The following is a 17578-nucleotide window of genomic DNA, read 5'->3' on the forward strand; positions in this document are numbered from 1 at the left end:
CGCATCACTCGCTCCTCTCTTGAGCTCCTATCTGGAGTCTTTATGGATATCTACACCATCAAAAATAATCAAAGCCCGTATTATACCCTCAGAGGCACAAAAGCCAAAAGACTTTCTTCTTCAGACACAAAGAGCAGCCACATTGCAGCAGTCTGAAACACTCACCATCATCATTAGGGTGAATGGCACAGGATAAATTTTTAACTGTTCAACATAACTCAGAGAACAGCGTGAGACACTGAACTGCAGGACGAGGCAGCACAGAAGACCAACGTAACAATAATGTTAGTGCTGTGTCAGCAGGCTGCCTGTGAGCCCAGGGCTGCCTCGAGGCTCGGTAGCTGCAATACAGAGCCTTTCATTTCCAGGTCAGCAGCTCAAACCAGAGCTGAAGGCTCACAGAGATGAAGGCAAGCACTGAGTCTAGGTGAATGACATACCAGTTCCCTGGGTCAGGAGCATTCATGGAGGTGAGGTGCCAGCAGGAGCCCGGCTGTTGTACACATCAGTGGGAGAACACAGGAAGGCACAGAAACATACCATGAACAAATGCAGCCTTCATTTGCCAACAGGCCATTTTCTCAGTGAATGGCCCAAGTCGGGTTAATGTTACTTTATTTTAATTCTGTTTAGCCTTGGAAACCCCAGAGCTGAAGTTATTTAGCTACTGCCAATGGCATGAAGAAAAAAAAAAAAAAAACAAAACACAACCAGACACTGCGGACAAAGGAGGGAAACAACAACCCAGCACTGTTTCTCCAGGCAATTGCCTTCTTCCTTGTGCTGGGAGAGAAGCAGACTTAGAAGCATCTCAATGATACTGCAGCGAAAGGCTGCAAGTCAAGCAGGATAAGACTCAGGACAGCAGGAATTCCCCCCCTACAAAGCCCATAATCACCTGTGGATAAGAGATAAGTGGGTGGATGTGTGAAGCAGCAGGGAAACAATGAGAAGAAACACTGCAGCCTGTGGGATGCATCTCCCATCAGCTCACAGGCACACAAGGCAGCTCCACAGTCAGATCCCTTCAGATCAGTCGCACAAATCCTCATGCTGAGCTGCTTACTTGAGTGGCCAGCGTTGGGGAAAATAACCAAGTGAGAGGTTCAGTAAATGAGCTCCTTGGATGAATGGTGCAAAACTGTATGTACCTTCCAGCAACAGCCAGGAAAACGGTCTGCAATGCTACCTCAAATGCTGTAACAGCTGCAATACCCCAATTTTTGAGCCTTTTCTAAACAATCTGCTCTCACACCCAAAGGACTTAGCAGTCCTCTCCCCTCTTCTAAATCAGGCTCAAGTCTCACTGCACCTGGCAAGTGCTGCTGAGTGGTGAAAAGCTGCTAGCAGGGATGATACCCTCACCTTCTAGTTTAAATGAGTTGCTGTCTTTGGCAATGGTCCCACAGGATTTCAGCCTTCCATTGGCCAAGGAACACTTCTCCAGTGTCTCTTCTTCACTGTCCGCAGGATGACAATCACAAAACCCCGCGTTAGCCTGGAGAAGTGCCTCATGCAGTGCATCCCCTATACTGGGGATTTGCTTTACCTCCTGGCTACAGACATGCCTGAAATCTCCACACCGCCTCAAAAACAGCTTCCAACTTCCTCAAGAGCCTTAACCCAGCCTCCAGCACCTCTGCACCAAGGGCAGCAAGCTGCTGAGCAATAATTCAGGCAAAGATACCCAGCGAGTTTGGGGTTTGGGGAAGGGCTGCCACAGACAAGCAGAAGCACAGACTTCATGCTGATCAGGTGAAAGCTTCTTTGCAAGAGGAACACGCTTCCTCACCACTGGGCCATGCCCCTTCCACAGCCAATAAGAACTTCATGTAATAAATACCCCAAAGATGAAAGAGCTCGTCCCAGCTTACATCCCTAAAAGATTGCCATTAAGGTGCTTTAGAGGCTTCCTCAGCAGTGTGCACAAGGCACTGTACCCAGCTACGTAACCACAGGTATACAGTGGGCAAAAGCAGAATACTTTAAAGGACAAAGGTAGGGGAGCACTGGAAACCTGCTCCACCAAAGCTGACTGTTGACTTCAAGCTAATGGAAAAAAAATGAACGTGATGCTGAGGGATGCTGCCCAGCTCAAGGAGCAGCTGCCTCCCAGGATCATCCGCAGGGAGCTCTATGTGGGATCTCAAAGTGACAGCAAGGTCCCTGGACACTGGTACAACCACTGAAGTTGATGTTGTTCTCTTTTCTGCTTCTGCTCCGTGCTTCTCATTCACTGTCTACAGAGGAGGCTCTGACTGCCTTCACTGTCACAGCACTGCTGGGCTGGAAGGGAAATGCTCTTACAGAAAAGGACCTGCAGCACTGAGCAACGTTCAATAACTCACTCAAGGTCCCAGGAAGTGATTGAACCCAGGACACGTGAGTCACCACATACTTATTTATCAGAGAACACCCTCCTCGTGGGTCACCTTTTCAGAAACTCTCCCACTTTATGTACAAGCACACAGCTAAGAGATTATACTGAATTACACTGAGACAGAGATTTATCGGTGCTTCCCTTCAGTTCAAAGTGTTGCTTTGGAAATAAAACCCAAATTGCTGTATGCTGAAGCAGACAACTCCCTCAGCACTGCAGACAGCCCCACCAGCAGCATTCGTCAGACCTCAGATTCAGCTGGAGATATGAGTGTGAGTTTGGCTCACATTTAATCACTTTGTTTTGAAGGTGACCTCCAGCAAGTCAGAACATACCTATGTGAGAGTTGTGTTTGCAACTTCATTCATAAATGCTGGTGTACATATCCAGATGAAGCAGAGTATCACAGTTCTAGAGCTGCTCCGAATGCCAAAAAGCCTTTTCTCTTTGCATGATGCCTCACCCTTGAACCTGGCCTGGACAACGCTCTGATATATGGTCTGATTTTTGGGTGGTCCTGTGTGGAGGCAGGAGTTGGACTTGATGATACTTATGAGTTCCTTCCAACTTGAGATATTCCACCATGCCTCAGCCCCAAGGCTCTAAGCATGTGCTCATCCATTCCCAGACACCAAAAGGCAGAAAACCTCCCACAGCCTCCCCGCACCCTGGCTGAGCAGAGTGGCTGTAACAAATTGCACATCCCCAAGGAAGCAGGGCTGGGGACAGCACAGGGCAGGCAGCCGTACTGCCCTCAGCCCAATCCCCGCTCAGCTCCAGCACAGAAACAGCAGCAGGTGCAAAACCTTCCAGCAAGGAGATGCGTTCCCAATCCAACAGTCAAACCAAGCTATGGATATCTACAGCACTCAGATCATTTTCAGCTGATGACAACAGTAAAAGTATGAGGCAATAGGTCTGGAAAAGGCCACACAGGATGGGATTTGCTTTTCATGCAATACAATGCAGCGTGGATCTAGCCAATAACTTTATGCACTAAGCATCCAGTGGCCTCAGCCTCCGTATACAAGCAATTGAACTTGTCAGAGTGATGTTTTATACATACCCTGAGCAGACAGGTCAGTAAGAAGAGCGTGGCTCTTCTGGGTGAAACAGGAAGGGAGGGATGGAGGGGAGGGATGTGAACGCATCGGGAAAGCACTGGGCTGCTAGCTGGGAAAACTTCACAGCTACACATCCTGAATGGGCCGACAGGAAAATGAAAGCAGAGCTCAGTTCCCAAACCAGCTTCACAGCTGCACGGCCCTGACTGACAAACCATGAGCTGTATTCCGCATCTGTCCCTGCCCCTACCTACAGCTGCCTGACCCGAGCCAACGCAGTGGAGCTTCCCAGGAGGGAGGGAGCCCTGAACAGCCTGCATGACAGCTCAGCACAGCTCGCCAGAGTCTGCCACACAATCCAAGTGCTTCAAGTGGAAAACTCCAAAGGTTTCACCTCTGAATGCACTGAATGAACATTTTCTTCCTTCAAAGTTGTCTACTTGCTTCAGCATCAAGAAATGCACTTTCCAAATGCACTGCTAGGAATAGGGTGTTGTAAACAAAGTTTTACAAAAAAGGAAGGTTAGCACACAACATATTTTTCTCATTACTTCAGTAGATCCTGCGAGCTTTACAAGCCTGGTAGAGAAAGAGTCTATTTAAAAATCTAGGGTGGGGAAGAATTAGCTCACCAAAACCATAAACAGATTTGCTTTGCAATTTTAGTCCAAGAGAAAAACAAGACGGGGTATGTGCATATCGATGAACACAATAGCACAATCATTTTAAAAACAAATGAACTGGGAGGGAGAGGACATCAGAGGAGGGTGGGGGAAAAGGAAGACTTGAGTAAAAGGGGCCAAGTCCTAAAAGCAGAGATCCTGAAAGTTTGGCTCTCAAAGCTCCTCCAGAAGATACTGGACACCCTGCATGTGCCAGAGCAGGGCTGGGAGCATGCAGAGAGGATGACACAAGCTGCTCTAACACCACGATTTGCCCCTGTGTGCAAAGCCTCGAATTATTTTCTGCAGATGTAACACAGTGGAATCCTTTCCATTCACCCAGTGACCTTCTACACAAATAATCCAAATGCACTATTACTATCCTTCAGTGGCAAATACTGAGGATCTAAAACTTGATCCTTTTCTCCCTACTCCCTCTCCCAAGAGGCCATGACTCTGTTTACCAAGCCGGGCTGGCAGGGTCCAAAGCTTCCCCCCTCTTCATCTCACCAAACTCTCTATCCCTAATGGCAAGGCAACGCCAAGTTATGAGAGAGCATCAACATTCACTGCACGGGCAAGGTGACTGACAGATGGTATTTGGGGACTCATCTGTATGTGATTAATCAACTACCAAGGCAAAGGAGGACACTTCTCAGGAGACCCCCGCACACCCTGTGCAACAGCAGACTCCATCAGCCTATTTCCATCAGCCAAGCAGTCTGGATTTAGTCTGCAGAACTGGAAATGTGACAGGAAAGCAACAGTTATGGTGGCAGCATCAGTCCTGTTCTGCTCCCCCAGAGGGTCAAGGACAGCTGAAGCCCAGCAGCAAGCAGACTGCAGGTATGGCACAACTGGGTAGAAATCATTTTGGGGTTGGAAAAACTCCCCGTCCATAGGGATGTTGTCATACAACCAAAAACCAAGGGAATGAATTCCCCACCAGCTACTGTCTGCTCACCAAGGCTTAGCCACAGAACTTTGTTTCTTGCACAGGAATGGTTTTGCTCTGGTATGAGATGCAATTTTTTCTTCAAAGCTGTTCAAAGGCATAATGGAAAAAGGGAGGGCTATTTCCAAGAGTACATCATCCACCCACAGAAGCCAAGAGGGAAATGCATCACTTTCCTCGCCCCCTCACCCACAGTACAGGGCAAATACACACTTACTAAGTGACATGTATTCTCTAGATTGAGGGAAAAAAACCTATCAGTGGTCCAGCACAAACACATGTGAGCACCAGTACGGAGATAAGTACAACTGCACAGGACTTTTAAACTCCATTCTGTCCAAGGCACAACATACAGATGGAAGAAAAACCAGTCCCTTCCTCAGAATGCTGGAGCACAACCCAAGGGGCACAGAGCAGGGCATGGCTCAAAGGCTAACAGAGCAAACCATCACAAGATCATTTATTTCAGCCATCAGACTAGAAAGCCATTCACAGGACAATCATTTTAACCACTCTGCAGCCTTAAAGGAAGAATTTCTCTTCATCTCCTCTCCCATCTTTCCCCTTTCCCAGTGCCTCACAATTACTGCTCATGGTCAGCCACCGAAATCAGTAATTACCCCACAGTTATAACACAAACAGTCCCAGCTGGGTAAGGCAGAACTATGCACTGAGCACATCCTGGCAGCACAGCTGTGTCCTACCTGCAGAATGGAGCACGTCCTTAACCCTTCATTTTCCAGTTCTTCTTCTTTACTTGCACGCATCTTTAAAGTGCCAGTAGTCAACTCAGAGCTGGAAGAGAGCACATTGGACCGAAAGTTACCACTACAGCTGGACAGGAGAAGGTGACCCTTGGTTAGTAAACACCAAAAGTACAAACGTAACTCCAATCAGCTTCACTCCTGCCCTTAGCCATGTCACCCACCCCACCTGGCACAGCAAATCTTCAGTGAAGAATCCCCAAAGGTCCTTTTTCCCCTGGGTCAGTGAAGCTGATGCTCACCAACAGGTAGCCAAGCCCTCTAACCACACTGCCCAGCACTCAGCTGGGTCATATTTAGAGAAGCAATTCCAACCTGAGCAGCACTGCCGCAGCAGGCATCTATATATAACCCACAGCTTCACTTTTAGCTATGTGCTTCCTCTCTGCCCTCCATTTCCCTCAGCTGCTGCCCAGTCCCCATTCCCTCATTCCTGGACAAGCAGCAAAGCCAGCCCAATGCATTTCATAATTTCTACACTTAACTGTGGAAAGGGATGAACGGCCAAGAGGATTTCTGGGTCTGACTTCTAGCGGAGGGAGAAAGCAGCATATTTAAAAACAAAAGAGTCACCCTGGAAAAAGGCCTTGCAGCAAGGATGGGAAACAGGAAAGCTACGCCGAGACTCCAAAGTAAAGGAAAATGTTTACGTGTTGACTCTCCTGCTGCAGCACAGCCAGTGACCACAGCGAAAACTGAAAGCCAATGAGGTTTCAACACGCTTGGAAAGATCCCAGTGCCGAGGGAAGGGACCTTGACAGAACAGGTGACAACCTCTCAGATGCCAGCAAAAGTTGAACATATAATAAGAAACAAATATTAGATTGCTGAGGGAGCGTTTTTTATTCCAGCAATGTGTGTAACTGTCCTGCAACAACTTGCACAACGCTGCAGCCTCCCAAACGATGTGAAGCAGAACAGCCACAGCTGCTTATCTGCCACTGCTGCTCTGACAGCAGCACGGGGAGCACAGCCAGCTGCTGAGCTGTGCCACAGGTTCCTGCTGCTCCCACTGCACAACTCACCTGGCTATGGCAGGTTTAATAGCATCTGCACGATCCTTTAGGGATGAAACGTACATCTGAGGCTTAAAAAACAAGATTTCTTGATCCTTGGGGTACCTGAGTTAAGAAGAGTGTCCTTGCTGTAACGGTTTGAGTGCCTTTCAATTCTGCAATTAAAGGTGTTTTAAATAGAAACTCGGGCTGGAGGTAGAGCAAAATGCAGGTTCCTAAAACCTACTTCTGGAAACAGAGCAAAAGAACTGCACATTTGGCAGCATGAGCTGCTATACTACCCTCTGCAGCTCCTGCTTGAATTGCCTGAGGCTGAATTGCCAGTAAGACAATGTATGAGAGAGGTGGGGGTAAAGGAACATGAGCTGGGGGCTCCTCTGAGCAGTGCATGCCAATAGCTCGGCTGCCTGTCATGGAAACCATGGGCAGCCAAAGGCAACCAAGGAATGCTTTTTTCTCCTAACTTCTTTCATATACAAAAATCCCAGGCACGTCTGATAGCTATGACACACTCAGAGGGTTGTTCAGGTCCCTCTGCATTAGGGATTTCAACTCCGTGCCAGAGCTTTTCATTACAGAACTTAACCTCCCTCCCAAGCACTACAGCCTCCTTGGGACTGAATAAATGGCTCAAAAGCTGCAATTCAAGAATGAAGACAAATATATTCCCAAAATGTAAGGCCTGGCAGAGAGAATCAGTCACTCTAAACATACCTGTAGTTTACAATCTGCAGTGCCTGAGCCACGTGGGACAGCAGGTTTGTAAAGAACAGCAGGTCCCACAGCAGCATTTCCCAATCCCCAGGCAGGATCCACTGCTGTGTTTGTGCACACGGGGTCTCGGCACTGAGAGCTCAAAGCCCCAAGAGCAGAGATTGTTCTGGTTTGCTTTCACTTGGCAATCTCGCCTCCGAGTTTTTAACAGCCCTCCTCCTCCTGCTCTGCTCTGGGTTCTTTTTGGTGTTACTGGAAACTGCACAGTGCTGTTCCAGAATAAAGCTTCCTTCCAGACCAGAGAAGCGACTCGCTGCCCAGTTGGGTGCCGAGGGCAGTGAAGGAGGCAGCCTGAACCCAGCTCCCGTCAGCCTGCCCTGCAGGAGGACAAGCCACCGAAGTGCAAAACCATCCTCAAATGACAGAAATGAGTCCGCTCTGGTCCCCAGAGCAGCACCACCTCCCTCTTGCAGGCTCTCCTTCCTTCTATTTCCAGGCAGGGAAGCAGCTCAGACACACACACACATTGCACAGTTGCTGCTTTGACAGAGACCAGCCACGTCCCTGCGGCAGCACAGGACCTTCTGTCCTACAACACAGTTCTCGTGCCATGCTGCTGTGAGTCCTGGAACCCACAGCAAAACTGAAGAGCTCACCCACACTGTGAGACCCAAAATGATGTGCTGCTACTCACATTTGCAGCCCAGAAAAAACTCCTTTCTGGGACTGCACACCTTGCGCACCCATCAACAACACAGGTCCCTTGGCTGCTGATCCCTATAAAATGGTTATTTCCTCCAGACAAAGACAAGTTGGCATTCTTGAAAAGACTCCTGAAAACTGAAGCCATAGAACATAACCTGTCACCTCTTGCTTATTTTAGACTGAGAACAACCCCTTTAGTTTAGGGCCGTGCTGTGCAGAAGGACCCCAGGAAAGCACCTGGACAACTCCTGCATGTGGGAGAATAAACTGCACCTCCATCATCATTCAACAATATTTCTAATGCATTTTTTATCTTCCAAGCTTCCCAAACCACCAAATCCAGTGTTTAACGGTCACAGCTTTCAGGGAAAACGTTGACAAATACTTTAATCTCAAGTCTTTTCTCCACAAATCAGACCCTGACCTGTTCTCCTACCCACTGTGACCATGGAAAAGAGAGACCACCTTCCCCGCCATGCACTTCTACCTACCTACAGACTCACTCTCTCCCTCCCTCCTCTCTTAGCTGGAGCCCAACAACCCAGGCTCTCTCAAACGAGCATTTCCAGACCTCCAGTCAACTCAATCACGATGCTCTGGCCTCCCTCCAGCTGACCTCTCCTCTCGTGCCAACAGCTGAGGATGAAGGAGCCTTCCCTCGGTGTGGTACCTCCATGCAGCCAGCTGCTCTGGCAGCTGTTTTCAAAGGAGCTCCCAATCCCCAGGACTTCACAAGCAGATACAGCCCTGGCCCAACTCACCTCTACCTGAGTCATTTTTTCCATCCCTAAGGGAAGGAACTATGAAATTTTTAGCTTAATAATTCCTACTGCGGTGTTTTAAAACTTTAAATCCTGCACGGGTCAGGTTTTAAAGACTCAGCATCACGCAGGATAGCTCAGCAAACTGCAGTCAGCTTCCCCCATAGCAAAAGGGACCAGGGCAGCAGGATTCCTCTCCTCTCACATTCTTTTCCCTGTCCATTCAGCTGCTCTTAGGCCTGCAGGCAAAACCTGAGGCTCCTCATCCTTTAGACAACCAAGCTCTAAGCAAGGAGATAGAACAGGAGATTTCCACATGCCCACACACCAGGGACACCAAGCACCTAAATTTTCCTTACAGCCATCAATTATTTGAGAGCAGAAATTGCTTTTGTTGCAGGTTTTCCATTTGGCACAATGGAGCGCCGATCAGCCGCGTGATTGCTCAGCTCTGTGCTGCTCTCCCTTCTGCCAAACAACCTCAAGCTGACAGCATCCCCAAGGGATGTGGGGCACAAACCCTGCTCCCACGTTCCCTAAAGAGTTCTGCATGGTGAGCTGCATCCCAGATATCCTGGGATGAGGAACTTTGGATATCACTCTCTCCACAGTTAGCAAGGGAAAGCCATGCCAACAGCCTTTTACACTGTGCACAAAAATCTTTTTAAGCTGATTTGTCATTTAAACTGTCAGCTTGAAATCTAATCGTTTTTTTAAATGAATAAAATATTATACATTACATTCGCGGGCTGCAACCACTGCCAAATTCCTCTGTCATTTTCTTTTTTACAGGATTATAATCACATTCCTCTTTTAATGTTGTATTCACTTGCCTCAGTGCCAGTGAGATGAGTGGCTACACAGCGAGCTGGGGACTTCAGAGCAGCGCAGAGCCATCCAAAACCAAGCTGAAAACAGAGCAGAACACTGCAGGGAGGTCCTTCAGGAATAGCACAGCTAGGTGCTGGTCATAAAGCAGCAGCCAAACCATTTCCAGCCATCAGTGTAATTTTTTTTAAAGCAGGGTTACCATTAAAAATCTTTAATTGTGTGGCAGTGGCTGGGGAGGACAAGCTTGGAGCTCCTGCCATCCAGAAGCGCACAGCTCGTGCACAGATGGAAAACAGCTCAACAGCCAACACAGCAGAGGTCACCTGGCTTTGGCACTGCAGGGCACAGCTCCCAGCTCGCCTTCTCCTTATGTCTCCTCCTCCTTACGCTCTCCTCCTGCTCTGAGTGGAAGCAACGCACCAAGCCAGCTCAGGTCCCCAGAACTGCAGGCAGCACTTGCTCTGCGTGCCACAAGAGGTGTCCCATCCTGCTCCCTGCAGGGACAGGGCTGGCTCACGCCTGGGGACACGATGGGGAGTTACACAAACCAAGCGCTTTGGCATTTGTTGCTCAGAATCCAAATGTCTCTTTTCCCCCCTAAACACTTGGAGCTCAACTAGCGCTCGCTAGCACAAAGAAGAGAGACAAAACTGTCAAGAAATGGAAGCAAAAATTCACCCAAGTTAAAGAGCAACTTTTACAACACTAACACAAGAAAAATGTTGGGCTTGGTGTTTTTTTTTCCTCCCCCTGCAAAGCACTTCTTTGCAGGACAGTGTTCCTTTACAAAAGCATTCTTCTGAAAGCACTCCTCCTGGAAGCTCCCTCCCCGACAGCTACTGTTACAAATGCGTGATAAAAGACTCATTCAGCAGTTCTGGCACGCAAACAGCACCAAATTGGCATTGCCAAGCCATGCAACTTTATCACAAGCTTCATAACATTTGCAGAATGAAAAGATGCTCTTGCTGAGAGCATGAGGCAGGGAAAAGGTTCAGCTCCCAGGGTCGTGCAGTTTTCCTGAGGCAGGGGACAACACAGATAAGTGACATCGTGGTTCTGGAGGAAAACTGTCAAGCAGGAACAGACTGTACCCAGACTTCCAAGGACAAGCAGAGGATCTCTCCGTGTACTGACTTTTGAATTTTTGGTTGGGTGCAGAACCACGCTGTGAATTTCAGCTGTGGAGGCACCACCTGAACACCGCCATCCCAAACACTGCGCCACCGACCCACCGAGCAGCCCCAGTGCCAGCACTTACCTCCAGACAAGGACAGAGGCATTCTGCCTGCCTGGACAGGCTGCTGAGCTGATCTCCCCATTTAACTCTGCCAAAACACCCAAGATATTGCTTACATTTCAGCCCATGCAGGACCTCCTGCACATCAGCTTTCATTCTGGACGCACGAGCAGCTGCCTCACCAACTCTTAACTTCAGTTTGACAGAGCAAAGGGAACACAAATGGGGCAATGTATGTCCACACACACAGTCAGCCCCAAGCGCAGCTCTCCTCCCGTTCCTCTCCTCTTTTCCTCCTCTGCCAGGAATAAACCACACAATCGAACCGGACTGGGCATCCGCAGCACGAGGGAAAAGAAATATTTCAGCAATGAATAGATTTCAACTGGAATCTCCCAGGAGACGGGATTAAAATGAAGGGGGGAAGAAATAAATAAACGAAAGAGAAAAGAATCAGCTTGTCAGGATCAGCACTGCCAGTTCCTATGGCCATAACTCAAGCCCCAAACAGCACAGGATCAGCCCCAGGGCAGGAGATGCCAGGCAGAACCCAGGCTAGTGGAAGCCAGTGGGATGAGGGCATCTCTGCAATGAGAGCAGTGCTGCACCAGGTGCTGGAGATGCCTGCCAGCACAGCCCCAGCTCTGAAGGCGACTGTATGGAAGGTGCCCTCAGACCCACGGCAGCAGCAGGCCGGTTTTTGGTCACTCCTGACAAAGCCTGCTTGTTTATTCACCTCAACTGACCCTTCCCAGCCCCTGTTTTCTGAGGGCATTTTCTGCCTCTAACTGGTTTAATGGCATTTTATAAAGAAGAAAAAAAAAAAAAAACACACCATACTGGCATGCTGCTTTAAAGGTCCATTTTTATGCACATCTTATAATCTGGTTACCAGCTGAGTCTTGCTTTTTCCACCCCCCAAAAATACTGGATGCACAACGTGCAGATTCACCCACTTGTCAGTATACAGCTGTTGGCATCAGCTTTTATTTTTAGAAAAATATGAAGCATCGAGGGGGAAATGAAACAATGCAATACTTCTTTGGGACGTTTTCTAACATTAGGAAAATATGCAAAGAAAATAGCGTGGCGATCCGCTCGCATACCTTCCCACAGAACGCAGGGCCCGCTTTTATAAAATAATAAATAGTGTTTCAAAGCATTTGGACGTTTTTAAAAACAACATCTGACATTTTGGACGTCACCGCATCCTGAGGCTCCAGGAGGGAAGCGGGGACCTGCTCCGCGTGTTGGCTGCGCCCTGCACACAGCCCTGGGGGCACACGGGGACACCGCAGCCCACCCTGCAAGCACCTCACGGCAAAGCTCTGCTTGCACAGGGTGCTCCATTCAACCCACGGATTCCTTGCCTTTGCTCTAGCAGTCCCCACGTGTAACCTCACTGCAGGCAGCTCCTGGTGGCTCATCATGGCTTCCTTTCCAAGCAGCTCCTGGGTGCTGCAGCCATCACACAGCAAAGCGCTCGGGAGCTGCTGGCTGCACGCTAAGCAAGGAAACAAGCGTAAGTACTCATCGACACCACTGCACTTATGTTTGCATATTGCAACAAAGCACCTCCGCAGGGGAACGCTTTCTCCTCTCAGTACACCATCACTCACACACAATTACACACACAAATATTTTCCTCACAATTCCTACTTTCTATTTTAAAAAAATAACTGAAACAGAGCCTCTCGGTTGCAAGATTGGCAAAGCCCCGTCTCCACAATTCAGCGTACAGAACCTCCATTTCTTTTCTATAGGAAACAGCCCCGCTGCACACACCATGCTTCACCATACAGATCTCTCAGCTCAGAGAAAATTTAGCACTTCCTCCCCACCCATTTTCTTATTAATGTAAGATGCAACTATTGAAATCAATTCAGAAAATAGCGTGCATTCACCATGAGCCCAGCAGTCCGGGCCTTCTGCATGCAATGGTTACATGCTAATTATGATAGTGGTAGGATTATTTCCCATTCAGATTGGGAATTTACAACGCCGTGGGGAATTGATTAAATTAGCAGGAAAACACACACACACAAAAAAAGGAATCAAGGATATTTTAAATTCAGCATAATTTCCTTTGAATTTTCTTTTTAGCTTGATGCCTACAAGGAACCCAGTACCAACCCCAGCACCAGGCAGCGTTTCCGAGCATTAAGAGGCAGAACAGCAACCACATCTCTGGCAAAGACACTTTGGGGAGGCGATGCAAGCCCCCCTTGTTTACCAGCTTCTCTGGTGTTCACAACACCATCTCTCTTCCTCCTACTAATCGCAGAATTGGTTTTTGGGTTGTCCACTCAGCCAGAATTTTTAAACGAAAATCTCCTCACTTATGGCCAACAAGCCTTCATTTCCAAGCCCAGGAGCTCTGTTATGTTAGGAGCCCACTGCTGAGCTTGCGGCACCCACCCATGCAGGAGCAGCAGGATGAAGGCAGGCACGTCCCGCTGCTCCAGCAGCACCATGGCTCCTGGGGGCTCCAGTCCTCACCCAGAGGACAGCTGACAAGTAAGAGAGGGACAGAGCCCACGGCTGCTTTCTCAAGCTGTTGAACCTCCCAGCTACGTGTTGGCTGCTGCTGGGGATTCTGGAGGCGCTGCCAGAGCGAGGCAGAGATTTGCAATCTTCATTTCAAGTCTGATTTGCTGCCTCTCCACACCTTGCTGAGCAGCAGGACTGTGAGCACACAGGGATGCTGCGTTTGCCTGCAGTGCCATTTGTGTGGTGGCTGCCCCTGAAAGCAGAAGCTCCTTCTGCCCTCACCCGCTCAGCTCCAACTGCTCTGACAGCAAGCTGCAAACTGCAGCAGAGGAAAAAATAAATAAAAAGAAAGTAGGAAGACCTATCCCAGACACCAGAGAAGATCAAAGCAGGAACATGAAAACTTTGAAGTCCCTTTAAACAACTGAGGCTCTTCTCCTTCTGAAGCTGTGGTTTCGCTCCCACCCCCCACACGCTGCTGGAGATCCACAGGCTGCTCTCAAGCATCTGACTGAGAAAAGCAAAGGTACTGCTCTGCAACCTGCAGATGGGAGATTCCCGTGGGAAACGACGCTGCCCTGGACGCATACGTGTCACCAGATCACAGAGTAAGATGGAAAACTACACCCAAAGAGTAGACACAAGTAAGCAGCAGCACGGACCTGAAGCAAGGTCAGGCAGTATGCCAGCCAAGCCTATTTTGCCAAAGTCCTATGCAACCCCTTGCTTTGAAGGCCCTTCCAGGCACACAGCCTAGCTCAGGGCACTCCTCACCAAGTGGGCAGAAATGCTCCAAAGAATTATCAAATTATTAAGGTTGGAAAAGGCCTCTAAGATCCCCAAGTCCAACCCCAACCCACCCCACTATGCCCACTGACCACGTCCCTCAGTGCCACATCCACACAATTCTTGAACACCTCCTGAGACAGTGACTCCCCCACCTCCCTGGGCAGCTATGCCAGTGCAGGACCAAATGAACTGGCCTTCCACCTGGAGCAAACAAACCCTAACTGACATCTCATGGTAACAGCCAGGCACCTCCAGCTCTCCTTGAGCCTCCAGGAGGGATCCGCAAACCCCCCGTGGCTGCTGCACCACCCCAGCCCTTCCTGCCTGTAAAGTACCATTAAAGCACCGAATCCTTGGCGTTTCCCTAAAACACTTGGCTGCTCCTCACATCCGCTGCACTCACGGTGCGCAAGCAGCAGAGGCACGGAGCAGCCAGGAACAGGTGGACTGCAGCCCCAGCAGAACATTCCATTGCCCAGCTGGCTCTGAACCTAGCCCACATGCCTGCTCCTGCTCTGCTCACACAGCTGGGGCTTCCTCCCAGATTTCTTTCTAAATTAGCTCTGTCCCTATTAGAAAGGCTCTCCTTTTCCTAAATATCTTCCAACATGGAAACGGTTCTTAACAAAGAAAGGGAGAACAAGACCAGTTTCATAAGAGGAGCCTGTGTTTCCATCCTGCCTACCTAACACGTCAGCTCCACACAACGCCCTGCGCGTGCCAGAGGATGACACGCTTCCAGCACTCACACCCACATGACAACCTAGCACACAAACACACCAGGGGGCAATTAACCCAAATGCACCAAGCACACAGACTCACCTCACCAGGACTGAGAATAAGCCACACTCCGAGCAGCCCCATTTGTGCCACCAGCAGCCTGCTCAGTTCTCCCAGGCAGGAAGAGCACTGCGTCGAGGTGCTGCTCATCTCCAAAAGGCCATCTGGAGCTTCAGGAGTGATGTGGTTGGAGCCTTAAAGCAGAGATCTTGGCTCATTAAATAATACCACTGGTTCCAAACAACCATCAACAGGTGTTGTTTGTCAGAGAACACCAAACAGGCACAAAAAGAACCAAAACAGCAAAAAAAAAAAAAAAAAACCAGAGTGACTCCCCATTGGAGTATCTGTACAATACTGGCATGACACCTTAGGCAAATAAATAGTCGCTTGACCCATTTCCAAGAGAAGTTATTGTAAGCTTCATGCAAACCTCTTTATTTACCAAAGCACACACTTGGCTGAAGGCAGATCCTCAAGCTAAGCTGTGGGGCCACACTCCCTCCTCATCTTCCTATGGGAACAAACTAACCCTTCTATAGCAGCGGTCTGAGAACAGCCCCAAGACACCATTCAAGGGGAGGAAGAGTTGAGGATGCCCACACAAAACCCAGCACTGGATACTCTCTCCACTGCCTCTTGCCTTTGCAAGTTTCCAAGGGCTCATGATATAAACCTGTCCCACCCAGGCACTGTTCTGTGTTAAGGACGCTCTGCAGGCCACATTCCAATGCAGTCTCTCCACCCTGTTCCTGACGTGGCCCTCTCAAGCATCCTTTTATTAAGGAGAAAAGAAAAAAGGCTGAAAGGTTCTCCTTCATCCAGAACAACTTCCCTCGAAGCTTCTTCTCTAAACTGAGAAGGCACCAGGACACAGTCCTGCTCTGAAAGGAGAGAGAAAAGGGAAATGATGGCACTTCTGACAAGTCTGGGAACACCCTCTGCACGAAGATGGCCCAGCTCTGCCCTGTGCCATGCTGTCATCGCTGTGCTCCAGCCCCACCGCAGCACTGCCCTGGGATTTCACTTTGCTCCATCTGCATTTTAAGCATTGTTATTTAGGATGCCGGTCCAGAGAAAAGAGAGAAAAACAAACAAACAATGAAGGGGAGAAGTACAAGACTGTTTTTCTCTTAATTAGAAACATCACCCCTCTCCTACTCAACAAAGCCATAGCAGCTGGGAAGGGAAAGAGATGCTGCAGGCTTCCCCACACTGACCGTGGGTCCTGCAGCACCACCGAGAAGGACCTCCTCCAAATCAGCCCCTATAATTGGACCTGCATTTGTCTGACCTGGAACAGGTGCCTAAGTCACAGGCACCTCTATCCAGGCTCCTGTTCTAATGCATGGAGAGAAGCATCTCCAGGAGGAAGATCAGAGTCTGGATGGGGCGATCACCCTCAGAAGTACAGACCTGAGCCTGGGCAAAGGTGGGAAGGTCCCCGCTCTGGCGTGAGGCTGTTCCCATCCTCTGCCTTTCATTTGCACGGAACTTCACAGTGCCTGCATTAGTAGTTTCCATTCCCAGCAGTTCTCCAAGTGAGTTGCAGCCCTGCTTGCTGCTGCTGCTTGACAGAAAAGCTCAGCAAAGGCCCCCGGGCAGCTGCCCCGACATCCAGTCAGCCCCCAGGCAAAGCGATTGGGAAGGGGCAATAAGGGGCGGCTGCAGCACGGCATCTCACCGGCAAGGCAAAACCAAGTTTTGGCTGTTCTACTCGCTGTGAGAGCAGCTGGGGAGCTGCTTTCACACACCAGCACCATAGTAACCAAGAGAGAGAGAAAGAAAACAGCGCAGCTCACACACACGGAGGCACCAAGTATTTGGAGGGAAGGAAGAAAAGGTCTGAACAGGAAAATCTTTTTGCTGAGAAGGACGGCAGAGAGGTGAGGGCAGGGTGGGAAGGAGCCGCAGAGCCGCTCGCATCCCCTGCCCCATGGCCACCAGTGGGGACAGCAGCCCGATTCCATCCATAGCCGGCTGTCACCTGGAGTCACTTCAGGGCTACGAAGCACCCGGCTCTCTTACGGCAGTCGGAACCGCGGGAGCCGAGCCCTGCCAGAAAAACCGCCGCTAAACTCCAGCCGTCCCCAGTACAATCAGCGCCGGCCCCCTTTGGCCGCACTGGGAACCAAACGCAGCCCAGCAGCCACGTCCTGCCCACCACCACAGCCGGGGTGCGCGGGCAGCGCCGTGCCGCGTTACGGCCGGGGAGCAGAGAGCAGTGCTGCACGGAGCCGAAGTTGCAGCAGGTGACAGAGCTCGCCCAGCCGGCAGGAGTTACCATCCGATGGCAGTTTTCTCCAGCAGCAAACAGAACGCGATCTCGGATGCGTTCGCTTCTGATCTTCCAGAAGGCTTTTTTCCTCCCCCCTTCCTTCCTCGTCCCTTAAAGAGAACCCGTTCGGATGAGCTGCCCCGCACCCA

The 17578-nt window shown here is 49.7% G+C and overlaps 2 protein-coding genes across 2 annotated transcripts in view; both read right to left on the reverse strand.

Moving 5' to 3' along the window:
- ZHX3 (zinc fingers and homeoboxes 3) overlaps positions 1-15397 on the reverse strand; it is a 33877-nt gene extending 18480 nt beyond the window's left edge. The window contains 2 exon segments of the mRNA XM_010722321.3: positions 5766-5856; positions 15194-15397. The gene's annotated coding sequence lies outside the window, so the exon portion shown is untranslated.
- The window catches only part of EMILIN3 (elastin microfibril interfacer 3), a 79463-nt gene that overhangs the window by 61234 nt on the left and 651 nt on the right, over positions 1-17578 (reverse strand). The gene's annotated exons all lie outside the window — the stretch shown is intronic.

Source organism: Meleagris gallopavo, chromosome 22 (assembly GCF_000146605.3).
Source record: "Meleagris gallopavo isolate NT-WF06-2002-E0010 breed Aviagen turkey brand Nicholas breeding stock chromosome 22, Turkey_5.1, whole genome shotgun sequence".
Classification (NCBI taxonomy): domain Eukaryota; kingdom Metazoa; phylum Chordata; class Aves; order Galliformes; family Phasianidae; genus Meleagris; species Meleagris gallopavo.